This window comes from Coregonus lavaretus (assembly GCF_964263955.1).
Source record: "Coregonus lavaretus genome assembly, chromosome: 5".
NCBI lineage: Eukaryota > Metazoa > Chordata > Actinopteri > Salmoniformes > Salmonidae > Coregonus > Coregonus lavaretus.
Genome location: NC_139992.1, coordinates 22,223,453 through 22,239,906, shown reverse-complemented (window position 1 = coordinate 22,239,906; position 16,454 = coordinate 22,223,453). Strand labels below are relative to the sequence as shown.

Genomic DNA, 16,454 nt, shown 5'->3' with positions numbered 1-16,454 from the left:
TTCACCGGGGCACATTCACCCGACCAGTACGAAAAAGTACTAAAATGTATGCACTCACTACTGTAAGTCGCTCTGGATAAGAGTGTCTGTTAAATGACTCAAATGTAAAAATGTCATTCACACACACACACTTTGTTTGTATAACTTCTTGTCCTGAGTTGTTTACGTTTGGGGGAAAGGAGGGGGAATGGGGTCGGTGGGTGGAGGGAAAGAGTGAGGGGTCTTTGTGATGGCTGAAACGCAGAGAGAAGTTTCTTTGGCAATGTAAACATATGTTTCCCATGCCAATAAAGCCTTTTGAATTGAATTGAATTGAAAGGTCATGATCTGGAGAGCGGATGTCTTTCTAGTCTCCTGAGTCACTCTCTCTCTGTCTATATCTCTCTTTCTCTGCTCCACTCCACCCTGAGCAGGAATGTGCTCAGTGGGAACATTGGACATCAGAGCTCTCGCTCTCTCTCTCTGCTCCACCCTGAGCAGGAATGAGCTCAGTGGGAACATTGGACATCACAGCTACTGTCAGTCAGATAGCTTCTGTAGCTGGCACACATATTTATACATTTACACATTTTTTAATACCTTGTTTTTTCTTCCTGTCCCCATAGGAGAACACCTTTGAAGAACCCCTTTTGGTTCCAGGTAAAACCCTTTTGTGTTCCATGTAGAACCCTTTCCACAGAGGGATCTACATGGAACCTAAAATAGTTCTACTGGGAACCAAAAAGATTTCTACTTGGAACCAAAAAGGTTTCTACCTGGAACCAAAAAGGTTTCTACCTGGAACCAAAAAGGGTTCTCCAATGGGGACAGCCGCAGAACCCTGTGTGTACCATCCCTCCACTGATTGGAGTAAACTAACGTACAACAATACTTCTATTGCTACTTACAGCTATTTTCGCTCACATGTACTGTACATGTAGTTAAATAATTATACATATATTCCTAATTTCCTCTTTCTGCAAGTGCTGGATTTTCACCCACAGCGGCCAATCCACCATTTATTCTGATCTTAACTCCAACCATCCAATGTCCACAGATTAACCCATCTTTCCCAGTATAATTCCATTTAGCTATTTTCTTTTGCGATACATCCCTGCATTTTACTGTGATGTGTCCTGAACCTCCCTATTTGTAAAATTTCTACCGATATTGCCCTAAAATAGAGTATAATGATATTTCCCATTGACTGATTGTGTTTTTTCAGATCCCCTAACAATACATTTGCAGGTCTATCTGAACCCTGATATTATGACATAACAACCATTCCTGGATGACTCCAAAAGCGAGCAACCGATGGACAGTACCAGAAAATATGCTCAATTTATTCTGTTTCCTCGTGACAGTCTGCACAAGGCTGACTGTTCAATCCCCATATAATGAGCATTCTTTTTGTAGCAAGTATTTTATATAATAGCATAAATTAAAATGAACGAATGTATGTGTCAATTATTGTTTTGTATGTCAGTTCATAGACCCGATGCCAAGGTATTGGGACATTAAAAACCTGTTCCCAACTGACTTGAATTTTATACGGCATTGCTGTCAAACCTTTTGACTTTAAGTGAAACTGATACATATTTGTATTTATACTAATCATTTCAAGCCATTTATGATTTTGAATGGGTGAGAGACAGACTCATTCTTTGATTTCTTCTTTAAGTAATTGTCTCTTTCAATTTTGTGGCAGAGCCGCGATGAGTTGGTTATAATTTTGTTTTGAGCATACACCTCCATACACTGTTGTTAGTTGCTTGTGTGGCATCATTTTACTGTCCTTGTTTACAATGTCCTTCATAAATATTATACCCTTCTTGTACATTTCTTCCAAGAATAATTTGCTGTAATATTAGATCTGCCTTTTTTTTGGAGGAGGAAATTGAAATTATAGCTTCCTTTAAAACGGATGATACTTTAAACAGAGATCCATTGTCAATCCACTGAAAATGTGAGTTTTAATCAGCAAAAATGAAAAGAGCCCACTCTTAAACATAAGAAGGGCCGCTCTTAGTAGCTTGCTAGAAAACCAGTTTGGATTTAGATACAATTTCGGTACAATGGAGACTTTAAGAGTATGGAGGACTAAAAGTGCCACAATTAAATAAATAAATACACCATTAAATAATTACTTAAATGTGTCATTAATTAATTAAAATTAGAATTAAATACATAAATGTGTTATTAAATGTGTCATTAATTAATTCAAATACCGATTCATTTTATGTAAAATACATATATAATAATTTCACTATTTACATTTACATTTCATGGTCCTGCGTTGGAGTGCTTCCTGAATTACTTAAAACTGTCAAACTGACCCATCAAAAGTTGGTAGGCGGAACCTAACGCCTGATTGGTTACCCTCTGCATCAAGCCAAGACAAATCAATTCCGGATAATGTCAGCAGGTCCTGCTTCTACATCCTCTGCTAAGTTTAAAATGTCTCTAACCAACTCCCTGGAAAGTTCACGGAGATCCTCCATTGTCTCTATCCAGGTTGGCCTACTCTACTTCAGACCAAAGCAATGAATCAGACTAGATTCGCGTTAGCCCCGCCCACTGACTTTGATGGGTCAGTTTGACAGTTTTAAGTAATTCATGAATCACTGCAATGCAGGATCATGAAATGTAAATGTAAATAGTGAAATAATTATATATGTATTTTACATAAAATGAATCGGTATTTGAATTAATTAATGATACATTTAATTACACATTTATGTATTTAATTCTAATTTTAATTAATTAATGACACATTTAAGTAATTATTTAATGGTGTATTTATTTATTTAATTGTGGCACTTTTAGTCCTCCATATAAGAGAGAGGTTTAATGCCTTAATATTTAATCGTTTTAACCCTCCAAACTCATGTTCGTTATATAAATATGGTGGTTTAACTTGCCATTCCAAATAAAGTGAAATACTTTTTTTCACATGATTTGAAAAAGGATTCTCCTGGAGTCGGTAGTGCCATTAATAAATATGTAAACTGCGATATCACTAGAGAATTAATCAGGTAAATCTTCCCGTAAATGGATAGGTGTTTCCCTCTCCACGGTTTCAAGATTCTATCTATTTTGCTAAGTTTTGCAAGATCGCTAAACCTTTCCGGGATATGTACACCAAGCACATCAACTTCACCATCCGCCCATTTAATTGGGAGACCACTGTCACGATCGTCTGAGGAAACGGACCAATACGCAGCGCGTGGAGTGAACATGATGACTTTATTTAAATAAAAGCAACCACGAAAACAACAAACAAATGACGATAGTGAAGTCCTACAGTGACTATGACTGAACCTGGAACAAAAACCCACAAACCCCACAGGAAAACATACAGAAATAAATATGGCTCCCAATCAGAGATAACGAGCCGACAGCTGACACTCGTTACCTCCGATTGGGAGTCAATGACCAAACCTAGAAATACAACACTTAGAAACACCCAACCAAACATAACAAAATACACCCTGGCTCAAATACAAAAGTCCCGGAGCCAGAGTGTCACAGTACCCCCCCCTAAAGGTGCGAACTCCGGGCGCACCAGCATACAGTCTAGGGGAGGGTCTGGGTGGGCGTCTGTCCACGGTGGCGGTTCTGGCCCTGGTCGTGGTCCCCACCCCACCTTAGTCACCACCCGCTTCCCTAGCCTCCTCCACATGACCCCCACCGGTTTAAGGGGCAGCACCGGACTAAGAGGCAGCACCGGACTAAGGGGCAGCACCGGACTAAGGGGCAGCACCGGACTAAGGGGCAGCACCAGACTAAGGGGCAGCACCGGACTAAGGGGCAGTACCGGACTAAGGGGCAGCACCAGGATAAGGGGCAGCACCTGACTCAATGGCGGATCCTGGCTGGCTGGCTCTGGCGGATCCTGGCTGGACGGCTCTGGCGGATCCTGGCTGAACGGCTCATGGCTGGCTGAAGGATCTGGCTGCTCATGGCTGGCTGACGGATCTGGCTGCTCATGGCTGGCTGACGGATCTGGCTGCTCATGGCTGGACGACGGATCTGGCTGCTCATGGCTGGCCGACGGATCTGGCTGCTCATGGCTGGCCGACGGATCTGGCTGCTCATGGCTGGCCGACGGATCTGGCTGCTCATGGCTGGCTGACGGATCTGGCTGCTCATGGCTGGCCGACGGATCTGGCTGCTCATGGCTGGCCGACGGATCTGGCTGCTCATGGCTGGCCGACGGATCTGGCTGCTCATGGCAGGCTGACGGATCTGGCTGATCCCGTCTGGCCGAAGGCTCTGGCTGATCCTGTCTGGCGGAAGGCTCTGGCTGATCCGGTCTGGCGGAAGGCTCTGGCTGATCCTGTCTGGCGGAAGGCTCTGGCTGATCCTGTCTGGCGGAAGGCTCTGGCTGATCCTGTCTGGCGGAAGGCTTTAGCGGCTCCGGTCTGGCGGACGGCTCTGAAGGCTCATGGCAGACGGGCGGCTTATGCAGCGCTTGGCAGACGGACAGTTCAGACGGCGTTGGGCAGACAGGCAGTTCAGGCGCCGTTGGGCAGACGGGCAGTTCAAGCGCCGTTGGGCAGACGGGCAGTTCAGGCGCCGTTGGGCAGACGGGCAGTTCAGGCCGAGCGACGCGCACCGTAGACTTGGTGCGGGTGGCAGGAACAGGCCGGACCGGGCTGGCGACGCGCACCGTAGTCTTGGTGCGGGTGGCAGGAACAGGCCGGACCGGGCTGGCGACGCGCACCGTAGACTTGGTGCGGGTGGCAGGAACAGGCCGGACCGGGCTGGCGACGCGCACCGTAGACTTGGTGCGGGTGGCAGGAACAGGCCGGACCGGGCTGGCGACGCGCACCGTAGACTTGGTGCGGGTGGCAGGAACAGGCCGGACCGGGCTGTGGAGACGGATAGGAGGCCTGGAGCGAACAGCGGACACCACCCGTCCTGGCTGAATGCCTACCCTCACACACTCTGTGTGAGGCATCCGCACAGGACATACAGGGCGGTGTACCCCTGGCCTGGTGGCCTCCTGGATACTCCCCCTTTTCTCCTCCGTCAGCCCCGTCGTCCATGCCGTGTGCCCCCCCCTAAAAATTTTCTGGGGTTGACTCACGACCCTCCGACGATGGCCCTGCTGCCGCCGTTGCTCCTCTCTCGCCAGGGCCTTGATCCTTCCCCAAGGTCCCTTGCCTCCGAGCATGTCCTCCCAGGACCACGATGTGCCCACCTGGGCCATCGCCAGCCTCTCTATCTCCTTGCCCGGCGCTTCCTCCCATGTCCAGTCTCCTTGCTCCTGGACACGCTGCTTGGTCTTTCTTTGGTGGGTTTTTCTGTCACGATCGTCTGAGGAAACGGACCAATACGCAGCGCGTGGAGTGAACATGATGACTTTATTTAAATAAAAGCAACCACGAAAACAACAAACAAATGACGATAGTGAAGTCCTACAGTGACTATGACTGAACCTGGAACAAAAACCCACAAACCCCACAGGAAAACATACAGAAATAAATATGGCTCCCAATCAGAGATAACGAGCCGACAGCTGACACTCGTTACCTCCGATTGGGAGTCAATGACCAAACCTAGAAATACAACACTTAGAAACACCCAACCAAACATAACAAAATACACCCTGGCTCAAATACAAAAGTCCCGGAGCCAGAGTGTCACAACCACATTGCAATTTAAAGTTTGTATCTTTTGGAGACCCAATCCATAATATAGTACACTTATCATAGTTGGGTTTTAGTCCAGAGAAACTGGAGAAATTATCCAGGTCCTCAATAATGCCCTTCAAGGTTGAAGATTGAGGACTCAGGAGAAAACTTTAATCATCGGCGTACATTGATACCTTTGTCTCTAATCCATTCATTTTTAGCCCCTTAATGTTATAATTGATCTGATTTTTAAAGCTAACAGTTCAATGGCCATATTAAATAGGTATGGTGACAGACAGCAACCTTGTTTTACGCCTCTTGGCAATTCAAAGTTCTCAGAGAAGTAACCGTTATTTATTATTTGACGTAAAAGATAATTGTACATTCATTTTACCCTTCCCTTTTTCCACTTTGTTACGTTACAGCCTTATTCTAAAATGGATTAAATAAATAAAAATCCTCATCAATCTACACACAATACCCCATAATGACGAAGCAAAAACAGTTTTTTCTGTGTGTGCAAATTTATAAAAAATATATACAAAACAGAAATACCTTATTTACATAAGTATTCAGACCCTTTGCTATGAGACTCGAAATTTAGCTCAGGTGCATCCTGTGTCCATTGATCATCCTTGAGATGTTTCTACAACTTGACTGGAGTCCACTTGTGGTAAATTCAATTGATTGGACATGATTTGGAAAGGCACACTCCTGTCTATATACAGTGAGGGAAAAAAGTATTTGATCCCCTGCTGATTTTGTACGTTTGCCCACTGACAAAGAAATGATCAGTCTATAATTTTAATGGTAGGTTTATTTGAACAGTGAGAGACAGAATAACAACAAAAAAATCGAGAAAAACTAATGTCAAAAATGTTATAAATTGATTTGCATTTTAATGAGGGAAATAAGTATTTGACCCCCTCTCAATCAGAAAGATTTCTGGCTCCCAGGTGTCTTTTATACAGGTAACGAGCTGAGATTAGGAGCACACTCTTAAAGGGAGTGCTCCTAATCTCAGCTTGTTACCTGTATAAAAGACACCTGTCCACAGAAGCAATCAATCAATCAGATTCCAAACTCTCCACCATGGCCAAGACCAAAGAGCTCTCCAAGGATGTCAGGGACAATATTGTAGACCTACACAAGGCTGGAATGGGCTACAAGACCATCGCCAAGCAGCTTGGTGAGAAGGTGACAACAGCTGGTGCGATTATTCGCAAATGGAAGAAACACAAAAGACCTGTCAATCTCCCTCGGCCTGGGGCTCCATGCAAGATCTCACCTCGTGTAGTTGCAGTGATCATGAGAACGGTGAGGAATCAGCCCAGAACTACACGGGAGGATCTTGTCAATGATCTCAAGGCAGCTGGGACCAAAGTCACCAAGAAAACAATTGGTAACACACTACGCCGTGAAGGACTGAAATCCTGCAGCGCCCGCAAAGTCCCCGTGCTCAAGAAAGCACATATACAGGGCCGTCTGAAGTTTGCCAATGAACATCTAAATGATTCAGAGGAGAACTGGATGAAAGTGTTGTGGTCAGATGAGACCAAAATTGAGCTCTTTGGCATCAACTCAACTCGCCGTGTTTGGAGGAGGAGGAATGCTGCCTATGACCCCAAGAACACCATCCCCACCATCAAACATGGAGGTGGAAACATTATGCTTTGGGGGTGTTTTTCTGCTAAGGGGACAGGACAACTTCACCGCATCAAAGGGACGATGGACGGGGCCATGTACTGTCAAATCTTGGGTGAGAACCTCCTTCCCTCAGCCAGGGCATTGAAAATGGGTCGTGGATGGGTATTCCAGCATGACAATGAACCAAAACACACGGCCAAGGCAACAAAGGAGTGGCTCAAGAAGATGCACATTAAGGTGCTGGAGTGGCCTAGCCAGTCTCCAGACCTTAATCCCATAGAAAATCTGTGGAGGGAGCTGACGGTTCGAGTTGCCAAAAGTCAGCCTCGAAACCTTAATGACTTGGAGAAGATCTGCAAAGAGGAGTGGGACAAAATCCCTCCTGAGATGTGTGCAAACCTGGTGGCCAACTACAAGAAACGTCTGACCTCTGTGATTGCCAACAAGGGTTTTCCCACCAAGTACTAAGTCATGTTTTGCAGAGGGGTCAAATACTTATTTCCCTCATTAAAATGCAAATCAATTTATAAAATTTTTGACATGCATTTTTCTGGATTTTGTTGTTGTTATTCTGTCTCTCACTGTTCAAATAAACCTACCATTAAAAGTATAGACTGATCATGTCTTTGTCAGTGGGTAAACGTACAAAATCAGCAGGGGATCAAATACTTGTTTCCCTCACTGTAAGGTCCCACAGTTGACAGTGCATGTCAGAGCAAAAACCAAGCCATGAGGTCAAAGGAAGAGTCCGTAGAGCTCCGAGACAGGATTGTGTGGAGGCACAGATCTGGGGAAGGGTACCAAAAAACTTTTGCAGCATTGAAGGTCTCCAAGAACACAGTGGCCTCAATCATTCTTAAATGGAAGAAGTTCGGAACCACCAAGACTCTTCCTAGAGCTGGTCGCCCGGCCAAACGGAGCAATCAGGGCAGAAGGGCCTTGGTCAGGGAGGTGACCAAGAACTCGATGGTCACTCTGACAGAGCTCCCGAGTTCCTCTGTGGAGGTGGGAGAACCTTCCAGAAGGACAACCATCTCTGCAGCACTCCACCAATCAGGCCTTTATGGTAAAGTGGCCAGATGGAAGCCACTCCTCAGTAAAAGGCACATGACAGCCCGCTTGCAGTTTGAACTTAAAGGACTCTCAGACCATGAGAAACAAGATTCTCTGGTCTGATGAAACCAAGATTCAACTCTTTGGCCTAAATGCCAAGCGTCACATCTGGAAAAAACAGGCACCATCCCTACGGTGAAGCATGGTGGTGGCAGCATCATGCTGTGGGGATGTTTTTCAGCGGCAGGGACTGGGAGACTAGTCAGGAGCGAGGGAAAGATGAACGGAGAAAAGTACAGAGAGATCCTTGATGAAAACCTGCTCCAGACCTCAGACTGGGGCGAAGGTTCACCTTCCAACAGGACAACGATCCTAAGCACACAGCCAAGACAATGCAGGCGTGGCTTCAGGACAAGTCTGAATGTCCTTGAGTGGCCCAGCAAGAGCCCGGACTTGAACCCGATTTAACATCTCTGGAGAGACCTGAAAATAGCTGTGCAGCGACGCTCCCCATCCAACCTGACAGAACTTGAGACGATCTGCAGAGAAGAATGGGAGAAACTCCCCAAATACAGGTGTGCCAAGCATGTAGCGTCATACCCAAGAAGACTGGCTGTAATCGCTGCCAAAAGTTATTCAACAAAGTACTGAGTAAAGGATTTGAATACTTATGTAAATGTGTTATCTTTAATACATTTGCAAAAATTTCAAAGAATCTGTTTTTGCTTTGTCATTATGGGGTATTGTGTGTAGATTGATGAGGAAAAAAACTATTTAATCAATTTTAGAACAAGGCTGTAACATAACAAAATGTGGAAAAAGTCAAGGGGTCTGAATACTTTCCGAATGCACTGTGTAAACATCTTCTAGGCGTACTGTGTCAAAGGCTTTCTCAAAATCTGCTAAAAAGATTGTATCTGGTTTCCCTGCATTCTCATAGTTGCCAACATTGAAGGATGAGGGGCCTCCAATTGTTTTAAGAGACATGGTCTTTGTATTGAACCCCTGGCTCCTGCTTCAGTAGGAGAGAGATCACATTTACATTTTAGTCATTTAGCAGACGCTCTTATCCAGAGCGACTTACAGTTAGTGAGTGCATATATTTTCATACTGGCCCCCCGTGGGAAATGATCCCACAACCCTGGCGTTCCAAGCGCCATGCTCTACCAACTGAGCTACAGTCCCTCTTTGTGTGTCTGACAGTTTGCCATTTATATATGAGTAATTAAAACATGATAGTAATTCATATTTTATTAGTTCATAAAAAAGTGTAACAAGTGATAGCAGATTCTGAATTCAGACTTAATCTTGTCTGTTTACACAACTAAGGCTAAATAGTCCCAGTCTCTCTGTTCTGCTCTGGAATGGCACAGAACATTATTAGTCAAAGGTTCCTAGCATGACATTGAAACAAAAATATCTCTGGAGCTAATGTAATTATTTAGATCTCAGGCAAGGTTACTCATCAAGTTAGCAATGGTGAACCAAACCGTTACATTTGCACTTACTGTACTTGGTTTGTAACTTACACATGTGTACAGCCCCCTCTTGTGGTCACAGTAGACAACAGCAGTGGTGAAGTGAATTGAGAAGAGCAGTGGTTCTGCTTCCCAAACTTCTCTGTGACTGTCAGTCGGTCTAGGACTGTGAGTGATCCAACACCCTACTCTAGCCCTGACTATGACCACAGGAGTCAGTCAGCCACCAACACTCAGCCACACACACACACACTTCTCATGCCTGCCAGGTGCCAGCATATTTCACTTTGCATAACAAACTTCCCCCACACTAAAATAGCCCAGGGTCTCTGAGCCACTGTCTACTACCACACCATGACACAAAAACACACACACTTCATCATCACACCAACCACAGGCAGGTCTTCCAGGCAGCCAAATAGGAAGTGATGTGGCTGAGCAGAGAGAGATGGCAACACACACAGTAGTAGAAGACACAGTAGGGACACTAGTAGTGACAACACAAACAACAGCAACCACACAGCAGCCTAACAAAATACTTTGTTAACACATACTATGTTATAGTATTCTGTTTGTTCTACATGCAACCTACACAATCAGCAGTATCAGATCTTGATTGTAGAGAAAACAAAGTATTAATGGGTTTGTTGCTCATCTTAGTTATATTGATTCAATGTCTCTTTGAAAATCACACGTGTTTTTACATAGAAAGAATGAATTATACCTGGGAAAGCAACCAAGTCAATCTGTTGCAGTCAGTCAGAAGGTGGCAGGCGGCCTACACCCCAGCTACCCTCTCAACTGTGGCTGGAATGGAGTGGCTACAAAGGCTGCATTTAGAGCAGGGATGAGCAACTGGCAGCTCGCGGGCTGCATGCCCCCCTTTTGTAGGCCTGCGGATAAATGTACAAAAATCATTGAAAAACGTATATCTATTTTATGAGGTAGGGGGGGAACTCAGTCGGGGTCTCAACTTACTGTTGAGAGTTAGAATAGTAGAATACACAATGTGCAATTTCGAAATTTGGTTGTGCATTAGCAGTTTTTCTCTTGTTATGTAAGTCCCTGACAGCCACTCAATTTGCCCATGTCAGCTAAACATTTTTACATTGGTAAGTTAGTCTAGCCAGCTATCTAAACTTGTAGTAATCATGGATGTGGGTACACAGACCCGCAAGCCACTGCGGTCCCTCATGAGTTCAGATTTTTTGTGGCCCCCACCCCCATCAAAGTTGCCCAACCCTGATTTAGAGGAACCCGAGGGGAGGTTTGTGTGTGTGTGTGTGTGTGTGTGTGTGTGTGTGTGTGTGTGTGCGTGCGCACGCATACAGTGCCTTGCAAAAGTATTCATCCCCCTTGGCATTTTTCCTATTTTGTTGCATTACAACCTGTAATTTAAACAGATTTTTATTTGGATTTCATGTAATGGACATACACAAAATAGTCCAAATTGGTGAAGTGAAATGAAAAAGATAACTTGTTTCAAAAAATTCTAAAAAATAAATAACGAAAAGTGGTGCGTGCATATGTATTCACCCCCTTTGCTATGAAGCCCCTAAATAAGATCTGGTGCAACCAATTACCTTCAGAAGTCACATAATTAGTTAAATAAAGTCCACCTGTGTGCAATCTAAGTGTCACATGATCTCAGTATATATACACCTGTTCTGAAAGGCCCCAGAGTCTGCAACACCACTAAGCAAGGGGCACCACCAAGCAAGTGGCACCATGAAGACCAAGGAGCTGTCCAAACAGGTCAGGGACAAAGTTGTGGAGAAGTACAGATCAGGGTTGGGTTATAAAAAAATATCAGAAACCTTGAACATCCCACGGAGCACCATTAAATCCATTATTAAAAAATTGAAAGAATATGGCACCACAACAAACCTGCCAAGAGAGGGCCGCCCACCAAAAGTCACGGACCAGGCAAGTAGGGCATTAATCAGAGAGGCAACAAAGAGACCAAAGATAACCCTGAAGGAGCTGCAAAGCTCCACAGCGGAGATTGGAGTATCTGTCCATAGGACCACTTTAAGCCATACACTCCACAGAGCTGTGCTTTACAGGTGGCCAGAAAAAAGCCATTGCTTAAAGAAATAAATAAGCAAACACGTTTGGTGTTCGCCAAAAGGCATGTGGGAGACTCCCCAAACATATGGAAGAAGGTACTCTGGTCAGATGAGACTAAAATTGAGCTTTTTGGCCATCAATGAAAACGCTATGTCTGGCGCAAACCCAACACATTTTTTACATTACATTTTAGTCATTTAGCAGACGCTCTTATACAGAGCGACTTACAGTTAGTGAAACCCTTTAAAAAAAAAAAAAAAATTATTAATCTTTTTTTTTTATACTGGCCCCCCCTGGGAATCGAACCCACAACCCTGGCGTTGCAAACGCCATGCTCTATCAACTGAGCGACATCCCTGCCGGCCATTTCCTCCCCTACCCTGGACGACTTGTGCGCCACCCATGAGTCTCCCGGTCGCAGCCGGCTGTGACAGAGCCTGGATTCGAACCAGGATCTCTAGTGACACCTTAGACCACTGCGCCATCTCATCACCCTGAGAACACCATCCCCACAGTGAAGCATAGTGGTGGCAGCATCATGCTGTGGGGATGTTTTTCATCGGCAGGGACTGGGAAACTGGTCAGAATTTGAGACTGGGACGGAGGTTCACCTCCCAGCAGGACAATGACCCTCAGCATACTGCTAAAGAAACACTTGAGTGGTTTAAGGGGAAACATTTACATGTCTTGGAATGGCCTAGTCAAAGCCCAGACCTCAATCCAATTGAGAATCTGTGGTATGACTTAAAGATTGCTGTACACCAACGGAACCCATCCAACTTGAAGGAGCTGGAGCAGTTTTGCCTTAAAGAATGGGCAAAAATCCCAGTGGCTAGATGTGCCAAGTTTATAGAGACATACCCCAAGAGACTTGCAGCTGTAATTGCTGCAAAAGGTGGATCTACAAAGTATTGACTTTGGGGGGGTGAATAGTTATGCACGCTCAAGTTCTGTTTTGTTGTCTTATTTCTTGTTTGTTTCACCCCAAAAAAATATTTTGCATCTTCAAAGTGATATGCATGTTGTGTAAATCAAATGATACAACCCCCCCAAAAATCCATTTTAATTCCAGGTTGTAAGGCAACAAAATAGGAAAAATGCCAAGGGGGGTGAATACTTTCACAAGCCACTGTTAGTAAGTGAAACTGAAAGTGAAAGAATATGATGAAATCTCTCTCTCTCTCTCTCTCTCTCTCTCTCTCTCTCTCTCTCTCTCTCTCTCTCTCTTGCTTCTCCTTCATTTTTGAAGAAATTAATTTGTTGAAAACTGTTCAACTATTGTCTTTCTCTCTTTTTGAGTCAACTACTCACCACATTTTATGCACTGCAGTGCTAGCTAGCTGTAGCTTATGTTTTCAGTACTAGATTCATTCTCTGATCCTTTGATTGGGTGGACAACATGTCAGTTCATGCTGCAAGAGCTCTGATAGGTTGGAGGACGTCCTCCGGAAGTTGTCATAATTACTGTGTAAGTCTATGGAAGGGGGTGAGAACCAAGAGCCTCCTATGTTTTGTATTGAAGTCAATGTACCAAGAGGAGGACGGAAGCTAGCTGTCCTCCGGCTACACCATGGTGCTACCCTACAGAGTGCTGTTGAGGCTACTGTAGACCTTCATTGCAAAACAGTGTGTTTTCATCAATGATTTAGTGACATGAATATATTTAGTATCTTTTTTAAATGTTTTACCATTTTTATTTTTATGAAATTCACTGAGGAGGATGGTCCTCCCCTTCCTCCTCTGAGGAGCCTCCACTGGTGTGTGTGTGTCTTTCAGCCAGTCATCACATTCCTGCAGAACAGGAATTCATTATCGTACCCAGCTGATATCTTCTCTCTCTCTCTCTCTCTCTCTCTCTCTCTCTCTCTCTCTCTCTCTCTCTCTCTCTCTCTCTCTCTCTCTCTCTCTCTCTCTCTCTCTCTGAGAGTTGTGTTTATGGCTTCTGAACTCTGCCTCTCTATTCACTTCTCATCACACTCACAAACTATGAATGTAATTTTCGGCATTAGCCAATTCGCTAATAACAGTCATAAGACACGCTTTTATTATGATCAAATTACAGCAATCATCACCACCATCACATCTTCTTCCTACAGGTTACATATTTTATAGAAAGCGTGTAGTAGCTAGTTTGTCATATAAATGTAATAGTTGCATTCAGCCTGAATTTTGTGTGTGTCGTGTGTGTGTGTGTGTGTGTGTGTGTGTGTGTGTGTGTGTGTAACGGTGTGGAATGTAGTGCAGGTTAAGGCAGGCTAGTGAAGGTGAAAGCTGCTGGGTGTGTTGACTCTAGAGGCCGAACTAGCCATATGGCATGGATATCTCTCTCACACACACGCACACACACACACACGCACGCACGCACACACACACACACACACACACACTTCCCTCTCTCACTGTATTAGCCAATAACATCCTCTGAGTAAGAGGAACAATATCAGGTTATAGCGTATTCTCATAATATTCTGAAGGCAGACTCAACACACATAAACACTGAGTAAAAGGTAAGTATACCACTTCATTACATTTCAATTGTCTTCATTTTGGACAGTCGTGTTTTCCCTGTGTCTGTGTGTATCATTGTTTAGTTGCAGTAGGCCCATACCTTCAAATGTTTTAGCCAGTCTAGTACTCTGCTACACCAGGACCTGCCTGTGTCTCTGGTCCTTTGTGTAGACCTCTCTTTGCTCCTCTCTCTGTTTGTGTGTTTGTTTGTCTCTAGTTTGTGACGACTGTTTATTTTCTGTGATGTCACAGGTCCTTGTGACATCACCTGCTCTCTGACCTACTGCAGATGTTTGATTGGGTTTTTCTCATGTTGGTGTAGAGATTGACATTAGTCTGATATGGGTGGGGTTAGGGATTGTGATATTGGCTGCAGTAGCATGCACGCACACACACAAACACACACACACACACAACCAAGTCCCAACAAGCTAGCACATTTGGTTCCTTGGAAGTTGTGGGAATTAACATTTTTGGTTTCCCATTGGTTTTGGAAACGAAACCATCAGTTTCCTGACCGGTAAAACTGAACGTTTTTTAAACATTCTGAGAACGGAAGTGAACATTTTGCCTGTTCTAGGAATGGTCATTTTTAGGTTGCAGGGAGGTTCTGAGAACGTTTTACTATGGTTTTCCTGGCAGGTTTTATTAACGTTCTTAGAACGGAAATTATAGTTTATTTGAAGGTAATTAAATAATGTTCTGAGAACATGCTTCAATAAGACTTTTAATAACAATGCTAGCTTAACTGTTTTGAACTACAAGCACATATATCAATGAATTTGCTTAGTCCTTAATCATGCAAACATACTTCTTTTTTATTTTGTGGCATGGAGTCAGTGAGATTCAAACCTATGATATTCTGTTCTCTATCCATAGAATTAATCCACTGCGCCATCAGGATGGAGCTAGCACGCCATGTTCTTTTAAACTCATACAAAGCTGTTCATTTTAGTCTATTCAAACAGACCCCATTTCAAAGGAAACAAGCACTCATTAAGAACGTACTTAACAAGATAGAGGATAGAGAGAGTTTTGTTGATGCTAAGAATGGAATGTATATGTTTTAAAATTACATTCTTAGAACCTTCTCAGAACGTTACTAAAGTTTTCTTGTGGTTTTTATGGAACGTTTTCTTAACGTTCTCGGAACAGTTTGAGACCATGACTTTAAATAGAACAATGAGGAAACCTGTAGGCAACGTTATGCTGAAGTACTGTATTTCCCAAAGAAGAACGTTGTGTCTTAACGTTCTCTGAATTATTTGAGAACATTTCCAATGTCAAACCAGTTGTGAGAACATTCCTGGAACATTCCTAAAATTGAAATGAAATATACTGTAGCCATGTTTGAACTTTTAGGAAACATTCTGTTAAAGTACCAAGAAAATAAAGTTTATTTTTCAAGTTCTTTAAATGTGCTGAGAATGTTCAAAAGCCAAGCAACTATCCTGCACCATTCCCAGAAAGTTGTGGGAAGGTTGTATGCAAAATAACCATAGGACAACCACGCTCTCACCAAGCTTTAAGAAACATATGGTTCTCAGAATGTTAGCTGGGAAACTAGAAAACAGGAACAGGAAAAGGTGTTAATGTGGGATCAGAGCGGCCATCACTCTGTCACCACACCATAGTAACAATGTAAACTCTGAACTCTTCTGGCTCTTGCGCTGACCCTGTGTGTGTGTGTGTGTCCTGTGTGAAGAGTTCAGTGTAAAGTTTTAAAAAAGTGCTATGAGGGTGTGAAGTACATAGGGAGCAGAGTACATACACACACTACACACACTGAGTACACACATACACACACTAGAGAACACGCATACACACACTACACACCAGTGGAGGCTGCTGATAATGGCTGGAACGGAGTGGATGGAATAATGGCTGGAACGGATAATGGCTGGAACGGAGCAAATGGAATGCATCAAACAAATGGAAACCACGTGTTTGATGTATTTGATGCCATTCCTTTAATTCCGCTCCAGCCATTACCAAGAGCCCACCCTCCCCAATTAAGGTGCCACCAACCTCCTGTGCTACACACACTGAGTACACACAGACAGAGGTTTGGATGGGTTCC

At 44.0% G+C, this 16,454-nt stretch overlaps 1 protein-coding gene across 2 annotated transcripts in view; it reads left to right on the top strand.

The window, feature by feature from the left end:
* LOC311129883 (LIM and senescent cell antigen-like-containing domain protein 1) overlaps positions 1-16,454 on the top strand; it is a gene marked incomplete at its 3' end in the record, with an annotated part of 65,661 nt that overhangs the window by 4,418 nt on the left and 44,789 nt on the right. Inside the window, exon 1 of one of the 2 annotated variants that reach the window (XM_084162407.1) lies at positions 14,302-14,373. The exons of the other annotated variant lie outside the window; for it this stretch is intronic. Of the gene's footprint in view, positions 1-14,301; positions 14,374-16,454 lie in introns of those variants that run through there. 2 annotated transcript variants of the gene reach the window in all.